We start from the raw sequence: 15,795 nt of genomic DNA on the forward strand, positions 1-15,795 counted from the left end.
ATATATATATATATATATATATATATATATATATATATATATATGTGTGTGTGTGTGTGTGTGTGTGTGTGTGTGTGTGTATATATATATATATATATATATATATATATATATATATATATATATATATATATATATATATGTGTGTGTGTGTGTGTGTGTGTGTGTGTGTGTATATATATATATATATATATATATATATATATATATATATATATATATATATATATATATATATATATATACTTACTAAGTGTAGTTGTTTTTTTTAAATACTCATATGCACTCAACCCTCTGCTATCACTAGGTTTTTCATTATATTTCAGCAACTTCACCATGATGCTAAAAGTTGTCAAGTCTTTGATCACAGGTTCACCTTTCCATTACTCATAGTATTATGACATCACTGAACCTTTCCATTACTCACAGTATTATGACATCACAAAATGGTGTGTTTCAACTTACTTATTCAATGAACAAGATTTGTTAGAACTGGGGATGGTAGGTTGTGGCAAAGACCCATTAAGCCTTGGATCATAAGTTACAAGTTACTACATCAATAGACAGGTCTGAAGATAAGCTTAAGGTGCAAAGAGCATTTTACATTTTAAACTTTCAAAATTGTACACCATTGCTACCTCTTTGTAATATTAGCCACTATTTTGTTGGATTACTGCACTGTGTTCCTACAGCTTATAGTAGTATCCTTATTGTCATTCTTCTTTTTATATGCATTGAACATTACTATGCCAATTTTTCTATGTGGCGTGATACAGAAACAAAGCAATATTGCCTGCACTGGGTGCTTGAAGAATCTATGGCTGTGAATCCAAAGTAAGTAAGCATCAACATTCTGAGAATGATTTACCAGACCATACCAATAACATTGTCATGTTATTTTTTCCACACTACAGTACAGTGGAACCTCTGTTGTTTCTGAATGCTGTTTTGAAACCAGAAGTGTTTTTCCTTCACAAATCAATGAGAAATAGATTAATCTGTTCGTGTACAATAAATGCTTGATTTTTTAAAATTTTAATGAGTTTTGTTGTTGAAATCATACAGGGAAATTCTGTCATCTAAGTATTCGCTTCTGATAAGAGATGGATAAATTATGGACTATTTTCATTGTATAAGTTTGTTAATTTATAGTAAGATGAATAAGGAGTCTATGAATAAAAACCAAAAAAGAACAGTATGATGAAGACATGCACTGAGCAAAGGCTATGGCATGACTAATAGTAACTGTGACAAAGTGTACCAGCTACCTCATGGCTTGTTTGAAATCTGGATTACAATATGGCAACTGAAACAATTATATACAAGTTCAAAATTTTATTTGGTAACTAAGGTTCCACTGTATTATGATAGTGAACATAACAGACAAATATGTCAAGGTTGGGACTTGAAAAACATAAAAGTTTCAGATCCTTAATGTTCATCATCCTAGAACTGTTGTCTTGACCTTTCTTCTGTTATGTTGTGTTAAGTTTTCCCCTTCCCCCTTGCCTCTCCTTTTGGGTATACAGGTTTCCCTCATTTTACAATTGGGGCACATTCCTGAAAACCAGATCAAATAACGAACAATTGAATGGTGAATTTAAGGTTCAGTAGGATTTAATTCAAAGGGAGAGTAACATAGATCTTACTTGTATTGAGAGATGGAGAACACTTCCGCACCACCCAAAGAGTTAGTGTTTTATATATATATATATATATATATATATATATATATATATATATATATATATATATATATATATATATATATATATATATATATTTATTTATTTATTTATTTATTTATTTATCTATCTATCTATTTTTATTATTATTCTTTTTATTTCTTTTTTGTTTTCTCTAGACCTATATCCACTGGAAGGGGGAGAAAAATTACCTCCAGTTAGTCAGCAGGTGCCAGTTGTACTTACAGCAGCTAAAGTTTTAATAAAATCAAGAAAAAAAACATCTGAAGTGGATGGAACAGGCCCTTCTTCTGCAAATCGGCATAAACCAAGAGGGCTTTTGTTATCACAAGGGAAGTATAAAGAGACATGCAATAGCGAGTCTGGTCATCAATCCACAGACTTCATTAAGTCTCTCCATTTCCTCCATTATTGGCTCCCTTTTCTTCATCAGCATCTTTACCATTAATGTAGCTGTCTCACCTGTGTTCTTCACACTTACTGCTTGTTTGATGACAGTGGAGACAGTGGATTGGGGGGCAACTGCAGGGTTCTGGTGATGAAATTGGCACCTTCACCTTCATGACACTTGACAATTTCAATCTTTTTTTTTCTAAAGATAAGCTTTTCCTTGGATCTTTTAGCCTTCAATTCACCAGCATTATGTGTTGCAGCCTGCTTCAAAGACATCATGTTTATATCACTCATAATATCCAACAATGAATGTGAACACAATTGAAAGACTAGCAGGAATGTGTTTCAGTGGGTGGCCGATGCGATCGCATTGTATTTGCTTACATTCTGGTGATTGGTTAATGATTAGATACACAAGCCCTGACAATGGAAAACTAGCAAGTGGATAAAATGGATAACGATTGGGTAATTGAAATATCGAATAATGAGGGGAAATTGTACTTGTACGATTGCTACAACTTTAAGAACTAAAAATGTATCTAGGTACCGAACTTGATGTTCATAAAATCGAAACCTTTAACTTGTCACCATACTTTCTTTAAATGTGGGTGTCACTTTACATCTATTAGCCTAAAATATTCTACTTTATGAATTTAAAGGGATATAAAAACAATAATGTCATTAATGTGTAATTTTGTTTGCTAAAATTATATCAGTAGAGATTTGCAAAAGAGGCATCAATACCTAATCATTATGAATGACTACTGCCAAAGCTTATTTTCTGGTTAGTCAAATAATTTCTAGTACGTACGGACTTTATACTACAAAAAAGTTAATGTTGCTATTGCTTTTAAGCACTTACTTTTCACATGTGAAGCATATTTTCTTCACACAGTAAGGAGATGTAAACTTATAAGGTTGATTAACAAATGGATTTCACAACAGTTTGAAGCAAATCCAGGCTGTTGTTCATTGTGCTATCTTCATTCCTGTACAAGATCAAGATCAATGGTTATATTTTTATCTAAATTTAAATATGTTGAAAAGTGTTATATACAGCAATAACAAACAGGATAGGGGGTGTCAAAGCTGTTCGTAGAGCGAAAATTCGTTAAGTGGACGTAATTTTCCCATAGAAAATAATGGAAATAGGGGGGGATGAGTTCTGGGCTGGTCCCCAACATACCACATGGGTTAAAAAAAATTATGTATACATTTCGCAGTATATTGGGCCACCGGTGTACCACTACTTTTATGATGTCATATGAGTCATTGGAAGTTAGAGGAGCTACGTACAAATTCTCTTACTGATAGCTCCACTGTAATTTGTGCAGGAGCGGATCAAAGTTCGCCACGGTGAGGCAGAGTCTAGTGTATTGCACTAACGTGGGTAACGTGTTAAGTGGTGAAAACACGTTAAGCGAAGCAGAAATACAGGTCAACCTCTTTGTACTGTGGAGCGGGAGAGAGTGAGACAGAGGCAGCCAACACCAGCACAAGGGGACGGATCCAAGAAGCTGGTTGTTGTCTATGTTGGTACAGACAACCTCCATAGCAACCTCCTGCTCACATACCAACCTTCGTAAAATAGCATCCACATAGATTCATTGCTGTTGGCGGGTGGAGGTTGGTAGCCCGTCTAAAAGTGCTCATTGGCTGCCAGGAGCTGGATTCAAGAAACTTTAACAATGTCAGAGCAACCTCCTGCCGCGAAATAGCATCCATGAACGCTTGGAGGGTCGGTAACGAGTTTGCTCTCAGGTTGCTGGTAACACCACCTGTTACTGTCTTATATATGCATTTATATTCACAAAACAACATTTCTATTAGCTTTTTACAAACCTTTCCCCAAGAAAGGATTGTTTTGTAATGCTTAAAGTGAAATCTTACATGGAATACCAAAAAATAAAGCAGAGATGAGATCAGCCACAGACAAGGCGGAGACTCGCGGCGACTTGGCCGCTTCTTCTTCTTCTTGTGATCCTTTTAGTTTGCATGTTGCTTTCACCCCGATATTAAATTTGTTTCTACTCCTCTATTGCCTGCTATAATGGATATCATACCTTAGTATTCATATATGCTCATGCCATGAGGATAACCTCGACTCTGTGGCACTGAGTGATAGTGAATTATTAATGAAATACCGCGATATTTCATCGTGGTGAAAGCAACATGCATGCTAAAAGGGTCACAAGAAGAAGAAGAAGCAGCCGAGTCGCTGCAAGTCTCCGGCTTGTCTGTGGCCAATCTCATCTGCATTTTTTTTTTTTTATTTATTTATTTATTTTTTTTTGGTATTTCATGTAAGATTTCACTTTATTCATTACAAAAAATCCTTTCTTGAGGGTAAGGTTTGTAAAAAGCTATTAGAAATGTTGTTTTGTGAACATAAATGCATATATATAATGTAGAGATGTTTCCTACTACTCAATACTTGCATATATATAAGACAGTAACACCACATCAAGAGGTGGTGTTACCAGCAACCTAATAACAACCTCCTCACGGTCCCTCCAAGCATTCATGGATGCCATTTTGCGGCAGGAGGTTGCTCTGACATTGTTAAAGAATCTTGGATCCAGCTCCAGGAGCGCTAGAGACAGAGGCGGGAAGCTGGCCAATCACAGCGAAGTTGCCGCGTTCGGTCCCTCACCCGGCAAATTCAAATCCAGAAAATTCGCTAAAATGGATGTGGTTGTACGTTATGCAGACTTTTTGGTCTAACTTTATAGTTCGTTAAACCGGAAATTCGTTAGACGAACATTCGTTAAGTGAAGTATTACTGTGTGTGTGTGTGTGTGTGTATATATATATATATATATATATATATATATATATATATATATATATATATATATATATATATATATGAAACCTTCGTTGTAGCGAAATTTCGTTGTGTGAACCTTCGTTCAACATATATTGCCTATATATATATATATATATATATATATATATATATATATATATATATATATATATATATATATATATAATATATATATATATATATATATATATATATTATAAAAATATATATATATATATATATATTATATATATATATATATATATATATATATATATATATATATATATATATATATATATATATATATATATATATATATATATATATATATATATATATATATATATATATATATATATATATATATATATATATATATTATATATATATATATATATATATATATATATAATATATATATATATATATATATATATATATATAATATATATATATATATATATATATATATATATATATATATATATATATATATATATATATATATATATATATATATATATATATATATATATATATATATATATATATATATATATATATATATATATATATATATATATATATATACAGGCAACCCCCGTTTAACGAAGGTTCATACAACGAAATTTCGCTACAACGAAGGTTTCATTTTACTACCATCTCCTCGTTTAACGAACACCAAACTCGCTTTAACGAAGTTTTATCCAGGTAACTTTTTCTAAGTTTGAAAGCCCCGCTGTATCACGCAAGCCAACAAGCTTTTGAATACACCAGGAGCTGGAAATACTAAGGCCTGCCTTAGGAGAAATTCTGAGACATCTGTAGAATCAAGATCAAGATCAAGCCTCTCGTGGACAACACGCACCACACGACGGCGTCAGCAGCACCTCGTCTTCACTCACTCAACTTACCACCAAAACGCCCTGCAATATGGCCTAGTGTTCCTAAGAAGACCAGGAAGTCTCTTACTCTCGAAGTGAAGCTGGATATTATTCACAGACACAAAAGAGGAGAGAAAACTATAGCATTGCTGGCCAGCATCTTGACTCCATATACTGTCTGTACTATTTTCAAGTCAGCAGACTATTAAGAAGGCTGGTGAGACTGTATCTTCCTTGCAAGCTAAAAGAACCACCTGAACTCGTGACTACACTAGATAAAATGGAAAGCCTTGTGGAAATGTGGTACATAAGTTTTGTATGCGGTACAATGATGTGCTCTTTGTTTACATTCCACAGGTTGCTGGTTAGTGTCTTTCCCGTTTCACTTTCCCTCCCTTCATAAATTTAAGATCATCAACATTATAAAGTTACATACATACATACATTAGTGTACATTATAATGACTTAAATTAAACTACCTAAATGTTTAACTTCATAATTTTTACTTTCATTAAACCTTTCACTGTACTATGATGCACTCTCGCTTTGCTTACTCTCAATGGAAGTTCAAGTCAGGGGTTAAACTTGTTATAATCGGTTCGCTTAACAAAGTTTCGCTTAACAAAGTGTTATTTAGGAAAGTTACGTAACTCCTTCGTTAAGCGGGGGTTGCCTGTATTCACAATCCACATTACACACCTTCAAAACCTGCAAAACCAGCAATACAACTCACTTCAGTGCTTGGTCTGCAATGTCAATAGCTGGCTGGTAGAGTCCTTGGGAATCAAGAAGGATGAGCATGTTAGTCCAGGCCACTGCTAGGGAAGGCTTGAGGCTGGTGGCATTCGCCTCCGTTCCACCACACCATCGCCCCTGGCAAGAGTGTTATCCTACTTCTGCGTTTACTGACTCAAGTTCTTAGTATCTTGCTCAATGGCACCAGAGAAAACTTCTTAGTGACAGCAGTGATGCTAAGAAAAGGAAAACTATTATGCTACAAGAAAAAGAGGACATAATTAAAAGACATGAGAAGGGAGGCAGCAGCTGTGTGTGAGGGAGGGAAGAAGAAAATGGGAAGCCCGTTACCATGACAACGGGGAGGTTGACGACCTTGAGGGCTCGCGCACCCATCACAACAATAACAACTCCGGAGCCTTCGCCTGGGCCACACGACACTCGCAGCTGACTTGCACCGTCTGCGCCTGTCTGCTGATCCCTATTGCATTTCCTGCCCCGCTGCCCATGCTTCTACTCCCACTGCACTACACTACGCTCCCAGCTGTCCGCCCTGGGCGTCACAACATTCGACCTGCCCACCCTCCTGGCGGCCTCAGGCGTCCACCCCTCTCGGCAACCTGGGCCGCGTTCCGTTGGGGACCGTATGGCGTACAGTATGGCATACTTCCCCCGAATGGGGGGGACCAGCATACGGCTCGCCTTGCGGAAGCGTGCGGGACCTTGCGCTCCTCGGAGGTGAATGCTTGGCGGTGTCTGGCAACTATTGTTTATCAACAAACCGCAGATGTCCGCTGCTTCACCACTATATTTTCAGTGTGGAGGATGTAAATGCTATTTTGACAGCTTATGCGACGTCACAGAACATCAAAAACAATGTGGTAAGTCTGTTATCCCTTGTAGAATGCTGGAATAAGGCAATATGACGAAAATATTAGTATTTATAGCAATAAAAGACGGTGTTATATGTGTCGCATTTCTTCCCACAGCCTCTGAGGCAGAAGAGACAGCCTCTACCGCCATGGTAGCTGCTGCAGAGGCCCCTCCAGCACCTGTGGCTGCAGGGACAGTTTCCCTTTGCATTCGAAAGTGTTTCTTGAAGTCTTTCCCGGAGTAAAGAGGCACTATCGTCTCTGCATAGTCCTTGACCCGCACAGGACTTGGCGGCCTATCATCTCCCTCTTCTCCTTGCCTTGGCAGCCTCTCTTCTCCCTCTTCCTCTTGCCTCAGCAATATTTCCTCCTCTCGTGCTAAAAGGAGCTCTGCAGCGTCCAACAGAGGGTCTTTTGCGAGCTCTTGAGCGAGGAGGAGGAGAGCAGCTTGGACGGCCATCTTGTCAACCATACCCATATGGCTTACGTGTTCCCTTGCGTTCCGTTGGGGGTTGCGGGGGCAGCGTGCTAACTTCCAACGGAACGCAGCCCTGCAGTCCTTCACGTTCGTGGCCCTAATCAACAACAAAAACAAGCTTGTGTTTCATATTCCTACGTAGTTTTAAATAATATAACAATATAACCTTTAACTTACCTGAATGACCATAAACAATGATTGGTTGAAAACTCAATAATATGCTTTGAAATGTACGGAAACTCGAGTTATGTACAAAATCGACTTACGTCATGTTTCAGGAACGTAACTCTGACGTAAACCGAGACCTTACTGTATATCCCTAATAATGCGGGCTACAAGTAATTCAAACATGCATGCATTTACTTACATGGTACTGTATGACAATTATCCCAGGGCTAGCCAGTGCCCTCACCTATACACACACACACACACACTCTTATCTCCCCGTGACCTCCGGGGTCACATCTCCTCCGTCATGAAGGCCTAGCTCAGCGTCCCTTCCATTAAGGTGTGACAGTTTCATAAATACAAGCAACCAACACCTCACTCACCCTTTAGCTAAAGTCTGCACATATGTACTCATATGTACTACCCATATGTACTCTCTTATGACGCTGCTCCACACTCACACAGGCACACATACATATCTGGGAGGCTGCTGCAATACACCTTCGCAACATTGCCCCCTCCCACATAAATTTCCCTAGTCTCATCCTCCACATTTTACATCCCAGCTACTCAAATCTGTTTCCTCAACTAGAATATAGTCCTGCAATCTCCGTGGTGGTCGGCGCTGGCGGGGTGGGCAGCGGCTGGCAGTGAGTCACCCACTCCTGACTCAGCTTCCTCATCCCTGCTCGTCCCTGCTCCACCGTCCTCGCTGCCCACGAGGCCGGTGTCAGGCCCCATTACGTCCTCTGCTACTATGGCAAGGGCTGCGTTCTCCTCCTCACTGCTGCTGTCACACGGGGCTTGGCCCCAGGTAAACTTCCCCGGCCCGTGGTATCTCAACAGTCGGTCAGCATGAATTATCTTGGGCTTCCCGCGTTGTCCTCGACGAATACGGAAGGTTACCTCTGACACCTTCTCGATGACAGTGTATGGCCCCTCTCAGGGGCTCTGCAGCTTCGGTGAGAGACCTTTCCGCCGGCGGGGGTTGTAAAGCCACACCTTGTCGCCAGCTGCAAACTCAGCCGCACGACTTCCCTGGTCATAGCGTTGCCTCATGGCCACGCCCGCCAGCTTAAGTCGTCCTCACACCTGATGATGAGCCTCCACTAGCCGCTCCTGCAGTGCTATGGCGTAGTCCGTGGCCACAGTCGGCAGTTCTTCATCTGGAGGGCGTCCTGTGGTCGAGTCCACCGGCAGGCAAAGCTCCCGGCCCATCATAAGCCGGGCCAGCGTGTAGGTGGTGGCCTCGTGCGCGGCAGACCTGTATGCCATGAGCAGAGCAGGAAGCTTCCGGTCCCACTCTGTCTGTCCCTCTGTACAGTATTTGGCCAGTTCCCAAGCCAGTGTCCTGTTGAAGCGCTCCACCATCCCATCAGACTGCGGCCTCAGTGGTGTCGTCCTCGTCTTCCGCAGGCCCATTAGCTGGCAACACTTGCCGAATACCTCCAACTCAAACTTGCAGCGTTGATCGGAATGCAGCTCGCCAGGCACACCAAACCTGGTGAAGAACTGTTCCACCAGTACTTCTGCAACAGTCACTGCTTCATGGTTCGGCAGTGCGTACGCCTCGGGCCATTTCGTGGAGTAGTCCATGGCAACACAGATGTAACGATTGCCAACTGCAGTCGCGGGTAGCGGCCCCACGATGTCTACTGCTACGCGCTCCATCAGGGCTCCCACCTGATACAGCTGTAGCGGCGCTCTACCCTTCCGTGCTGGTCCCTTCTTGGCATTACAGGTGTCGCACACTCGGCACCATTCTTGTACATCTTTGCGTATCCCCAGCCAGTAGAACCGCTGTCGTAGACGACTGAGTGTCTTTTTCACTCCTAGATGCCCACTGGCGACGCCCTCTTGCATCTCCCGCATCAGGCTAGCTCTCATATCACGAGGAATGACTGTCTGCCAGTACATCATCCCTCCGTCAGGTGTCAGCCATTTCTTCACCAGTACTCCTCTACTCAATTTCAGCGTGTCCCACTGCCTCCTGTAGAATCTTATCGCTGGGCTGAGTCAGGGCTGCCACTTCTTGCTCGCCAGGGCGACCTTGACCTTCCTCCAGCCACTTTACTATTGGGTGGAGATCCGGGTCCTTCCTCTGCGCCTCCTGCAGAAGTGTGTCTCTGTCACCCTCCGTGCCATGGACTCGTGTCAGCCTGCAGACTTCTTCTGGCTCTTTCCTGCTGCAATGGTGACACTCAGGCTCACATGGACGTTTGCTGAGGCTGTCAGCGTTCTTGTGGACTCTCCCAGGGCAATGCTCGACGCAGTAATCGTACTGCTCCAGCCTGCCGATCCACCTCCTTCCGCGTGACACAGTAATTTCTCTCCGCGTGACTGAATTTGTTACTGTAGTACGCCACCACATGCTCGCGTCCGTCCTACAGCTGTGACAGCACCGCTTCCACGCCCTCAGCACTAGCGCCACAATCCACGACGTACGGGCAACCGGGGTACGGGTATACAGCACAGGAGCGTTCACCAGTCCTCATCCCACTCCTGACACCAAGTGCTGCGACCCTCCTTCCGCTTCTTCTTCAGGGAGGGGACGCCTCACAATCTTCTCAGGATTCGGGGCGTGTGTGTCGGGTAGAAGGACTTTACCTGGGTGGCGCGGCACGGCTGGGGTGGAGTGGCAGGCAGATCGCTCTCTCGGGCCTGGCTGTCGGCTGCTATAGCACCCACTCTCACTCAGCTCAGTCACACAGAGTGGGGAGAAGGAAACACTTCTTCCTTATTTCTCTATATTACAGCAACTATACACGAGTCACCGGGAACAGGTGGCGACGGCACACAGGACGGGGCAGGGGGCGGCAACAAAGTACGGGTAACACTTTGCTAGTTCGTCAGGCACTTCACTGTCTCTCCGTCTCTCGTTCACTCTCTGACTGCTCCCCAGAGTACAACTTGTTCCCTTGAGGTCTCTCGCTACCCTCCTGTCCTCTGTCCTCGTCGGTGCCACACAGTGCCCCACAAACCACGCCTCCTGTGCCGTCGCACCTGCCAGGCAATGTCCTTACGAGTCTATTTCAGCTTATTAGGTAACGCTATCTACCTTAACCGCTAATTACCAATATATCCCTAATAATGCTGGCTACAAGTAATTCACACATGCATGCATTTATTTACACGGTACTGTATGACAATTATCCCAGGGCTGGCCAGTGCCCTCACCCATACACACACACACACACACACACACACTCTCTCTCATCTCCCCGTGACCTCCGGGGTCACATCTCCTTCGTCATGGAGGCCTAGCTCAGCTTCCCTTCCATTAACCCCTTCAATACGGTGACGCCTATGTAGGCGTCACAAAGCCCCAGTAGCAAATACGGTGACGCCTACGTAGGCGTCATATTTCTTTTCTGAGCTTTCTTCAGTTCAGTTGTCTCGTATAGTGTGTTGGATACCAACTACACACGCTGTATGCTGTCTTTGAAATCCTAGTGCTCCTCCCACTATCCTTGTCCCCACCAATCACTAAAGATAAGCTACATGCGTCCCGCCTTGTGTCTAAAATTACCCAATGGCATAGACTGTTCCCATCTCTCTCTCTCTCTCTCTCTCTCTCTCTCTCTCTCTCTCTCTCTCTCTCTCTCTCTCTCTCTCTCTCTCTCTCACCCCTTTCCTCTCGAAGATAAGTTACATCGTCCCGCCTTGTAACATTCGTGGCTACACACACACACACACACACACACACACACACACACACACACACACACACACACACACACACACACACACACACACACACCGCATATTCGGAAGAGAAATTAGACTTCACAGGCTTCCAAGGTACAATGGAAAAGAGCGTCTATGTCAAGAAAATTCTGGAATTAGAAGGAAAAATTGAAAAACTATTTGAAAAGTATGGTGAACTGGAAAAGAGTCATAACAATGTGCTGAAAGAGTGCGCTGAAATGAAGACAGAAAATGCAGTACTGAAAGAGGAAGTTAAGTTAATTAAAGTGAATTGTGACAAATGTGGAGAATCTTTAGGAAAAGTGATGAGAAGCAGGCTGAATGGAAAAAAAGTCAGGAAGTGGAATGAAAGGAGGTAAATTACAAAGTTGCAAGTCTGGAAAAGGAAATCAAAGAGTCTGGGGAGAAAACTTTGGGCCTTGCTGAAATTATAGATCAACAGATCATGGAAGAGAAGATTGCTGAGAAAGTTGTGAAGGTTATTAAGTCAAATGAGACATTGGTGAGGGAAACTGTAGACAAAAAGAGATGTGTGGTGATATTTGGTGTGGAGGAGGATAAGACACCGAGTAAAATGGAGAGAGAAAAACATAAAAAAGGTGATAAATAATATCATTAATGTGGTGCAGGAGGAGGGAAAAGACCTAGTACAAGAAATAGAGGACTTCCATAGAATTGGAAAGTTCACAGGAGAAGGTATGAGGCCAATAAGAATCAAACTTAAGTCACAAAAGGATGTAGATGAATTGGTGGAGAAGTCATGGAGGTTAGCCCAGCAGGAAACAACAAGGAAGATTTGGTTGAGAAGAGATCTCGGTGAAAAGGAAAGAGAAATGTTAAATGAGTTGAGAAAGGAGGCTTTGAAAAAAATGAAGAGGACAGAAGAGGAGAAGAAAGAGTTTTCTGGAGAATCTTGGATATGAGACTGAGGAAGTGGTTCATAACCCAGAAAAGTACAGTAAGAAAGGACTAAAGAAACTTACGTATGAGCGGAATGTAATGTATTCCAACATAAATGGAGTGATATCGGGATTTTAGAACTCAACGATTACTTGAGGGACAAGAACCCAGATATTGTGGGTCTTACTGAAACAAAACTGAGAGAGGAGAAGACCTGATGATGGTTGGAGAAGGAAATATAATGTTTGGAAAAGAAATAGAGTAGGTAAGATGGGAGGAGGAGTGATGTTGCTGGTTAAAAAGATATAAAGGTGGATCAAGTGAAAGAAGGTATGGGAAAGGCAGAAGTGCTAAAGATCAGAGCAGAAACTAATGAAGGAAAAAGAGGCACTACATAGTGGTGTACGTACCACCTAAGACAAATGCATGGTCAGTACAGGAATATGAAGAAATGATAAGAGATACAGGAACATGTCTGGAAGAAATGTTGGGTGGCTGTGAACGAACTATAATGATGGGAGATTTTAATTGTAAAGAGGTGTGTTGGGAGGACTGGTCAATGGAAGGATCAGAGACAACATGGGGAAATACACTATTGACACTGGCAATGGAAAATGTGTTAACTCAGTGGGTCAAAGAAGATACTAGGTTTGGAGGAGAGGGAGCATCGTCAAGACTGGACTTGGTCTTTAGTACAGAGCCAATGGTCATTGAGGAGATGAGGGTGGAGTGCCCTTTAGCAAAGAGTGATCATGCAGTTTTGGAGTTCAAGGTGATAGATGAAGAGAAATCTAGAAGAAATGAAGAATATAAAGTGGGAAGATGGAATTATGCCAAGACAGATTTTGGAAACCTAAAGAAATTCTTTCAAGAGACAAATTGGATGAAATTCAAGAGTGCTAAGGAGCAAATGAAAAGTGGAAGGAATTTATAAAAATATACAAAGAAGGTGAGAAAAATTTGTACCAATAAGACAACATAGAGAAGTTGGAAAGCAGGACTGGTTTAACGATAGATGTGAAAAGGCTAGAACAAGAAAAGAGGATGCATGGAAGAGGTGGAGAAGGAAAAGACGGATTAAGCAGTGGGAAAGTTACAAAAGAGCAAGAAATGAATATGTGTTGATTAGAAGAGAAGAAAGAAAGAAACAAGAAAAGGATATAATTGATAAATGTAAAGACCAACCAAGGCTTTTTTACAGACATGTGAACAACAACATCAAAAATAGAGAAAGTATTGAAAGTTTAGAAGTAAATGGAGTATGCAGTGAGGATCCCAGGAAATGGCAGAGGCTATGAATGGATGCTTTCGGAAGGTATTCACAAAGGAGACTGCTTTTGACAAACCACTGGTAATGGAACAGAAAGGGATTATGAAGGAGTTTCAAGTAACTGTGGAGGAGATCAAGAATATGATGGGGAGTTTAGAAGTGAGAAAAGCTGTGGGACCTGATGGGGTATCAGGATGGATTTTAAGAGAATGCAGGGAGCAACTGGCAGAAAAAGTTTGTGAAGTAATTGATGCCTCATTAAGGGAAGGTGTAGTGCCCCAAGACTGGAAAAGAGCTAACATTGTCCCAATTTATAAATCAGGTAACAAGAGAGACCCATTGAACTATAGACCAGTGTCACTTACAAGTGTGGTAGCTAAGATGTGTGAGAGGGTGGTGAAGAATAGATGGACAGACTTCTTGGAGAAAAATGACATACTTTGTGAGTGTCAATTTGGTTTTAGAAAAGGGCGTTCATGCACGACAAACCTGATATGTTACTATTCGAGGGTGATAGATGTAATACAGGAAAGAGATGGTTGGGCTGATGGAATATATCTGGATTTAAAAAAGGCCTTTGATAAGGTACCACACCGGAGACTGATCTGGAAACTTGAAATGGTAGGAGGAGTGCATGGCAGTTTACTAAAATGGATGGAAGACTTTTGGTAGGAAGAGAAATGAGAACAATAATTAAGGACAGACCATCAGAATGGGGCTTGGTGGAGAGTGGAGTTCCACAGGGATCAGTGTTGGCACCAGTAATGTTTGCGGTCTACATAAATGACATGGTGGATGGGGTGTCCAGTTATGTGAGCCTATTTGCAGACGATGCAAAATTGTTAAGAAAAGTGAGATGTGACAAAGATTGCGAACTACTCCAGGAAGACTTGGACAGAATATGGAAATGGAGCTGTACATGGCAAATGGAGTTCAACACGACAAAATGCAAGAAATTAGAGTTTGGCAAGAGTGAAAGAAGAATCAGGAGTATGTACAAGATAGGAAATGAAGACATAAAACCAGTCATGAAGAAAAAGACCTTGGGGTGACAATTACCAATGACCTATCGCCAGAGAGACATATAAACAAAATAATTGGAGAAGTATTGAACTTATTGAGGAACATAAGAGTGGCGTTCATATATTTAGATGAAGAAATGATGAAGAAAATAATTACTGCAATGATAAGACCAAGGCTTGAATATGCAACAATACAGTGGGCTCGAACTTAAAGAAACACATAAGGAAACTAGAGAAAGTACAGAGGGCTGCAACAAAAATGGTGCCTGACTTAAGAGATTTGACTTATGAAGACAGACTGAACAGAATGCAACTTCCGACCCTGGAAAACAGAAGAGAAAGGGGAGACCTGATAGCAATATACAGAGTGATGATTGGCATGGAAAAATGGATAGGGAAGATCTGTGTATGTGGAATGAAAGAATGTCGAGAGGGCATGGGAAAAAACTAAAATGGCCACTTATAGGAGAGATGTGAAAAAATATAGCTTCCCTCATAGAAGGGTGGAAGCATGGAATAGTTTAGACGTGGAAGTGGTCAACGCAAGGAATATTCATGATTTTAAGAAAAAGCTGGACATTAGTAGATATGGAGACGGGACAGTACGAGCATAGCTCTTTTCCCGTATGTTACAATTAGGTAAATACAATTAGGTAAATACACACACACACACACACACACACAAATACAAAAACAACAAATTTTCTAATTCTCTCTCTCTCTCTCTCTCTCTCTCTCTCTCTCTCTCTCTCTCTCTCTCTCTCCTCTCCTCCCTCCCTCCCCTCTTCCTCTCGAAAGATAAGCTACATGTGTCCCGCTTGTGTCTAAAATATTAGCAAATGTCTCT

The 15,795-nt window shown here is 41.4% G+C and overlaps 1 protein-coding gene across 2 annotated transcripts in view; it reads left to right on the forward strand.

Annotated features, from left to right (window-relative positions):
• Positions 1-15,795, forward strand: part of LOC123515132 — a 110,451-nt gene that overhangs the window by 82,740 nt on the left and 11,916 nt on the right. The window contains exon 7 of one of the 2 annotated variants that reach the window (XM_045273587.1): positions 777-1,033. The exons of the other annotated variant lie outside the window; for it this stretch is intronic. The gene's annotated coding sequence lies outside the window, so the exon portion shown is untranslated. Of the gene's footprint in view, positions 1-776; positions 1,034-15,795 lie in introns of those variants that run through there. 2 annotated transcript variants of the gene reach the window in all.

Source organism: Portunus trituberculatus, chromosome 38 (genome assembly GCF_017591435.1).
Source record: "Portunus trituberculatus isolate SZX2019 chromosome 38, ASM1759143v1, whole genome shotgun sequence".
In the NCBI taxonomy this organism is placed as follows: domain Eukaryota; kingdom Metazoa; phylum Arthropoda; class Malacostraca; order Decapoda; family Portunidae; genus Portunus; species Portunus trituberculatus.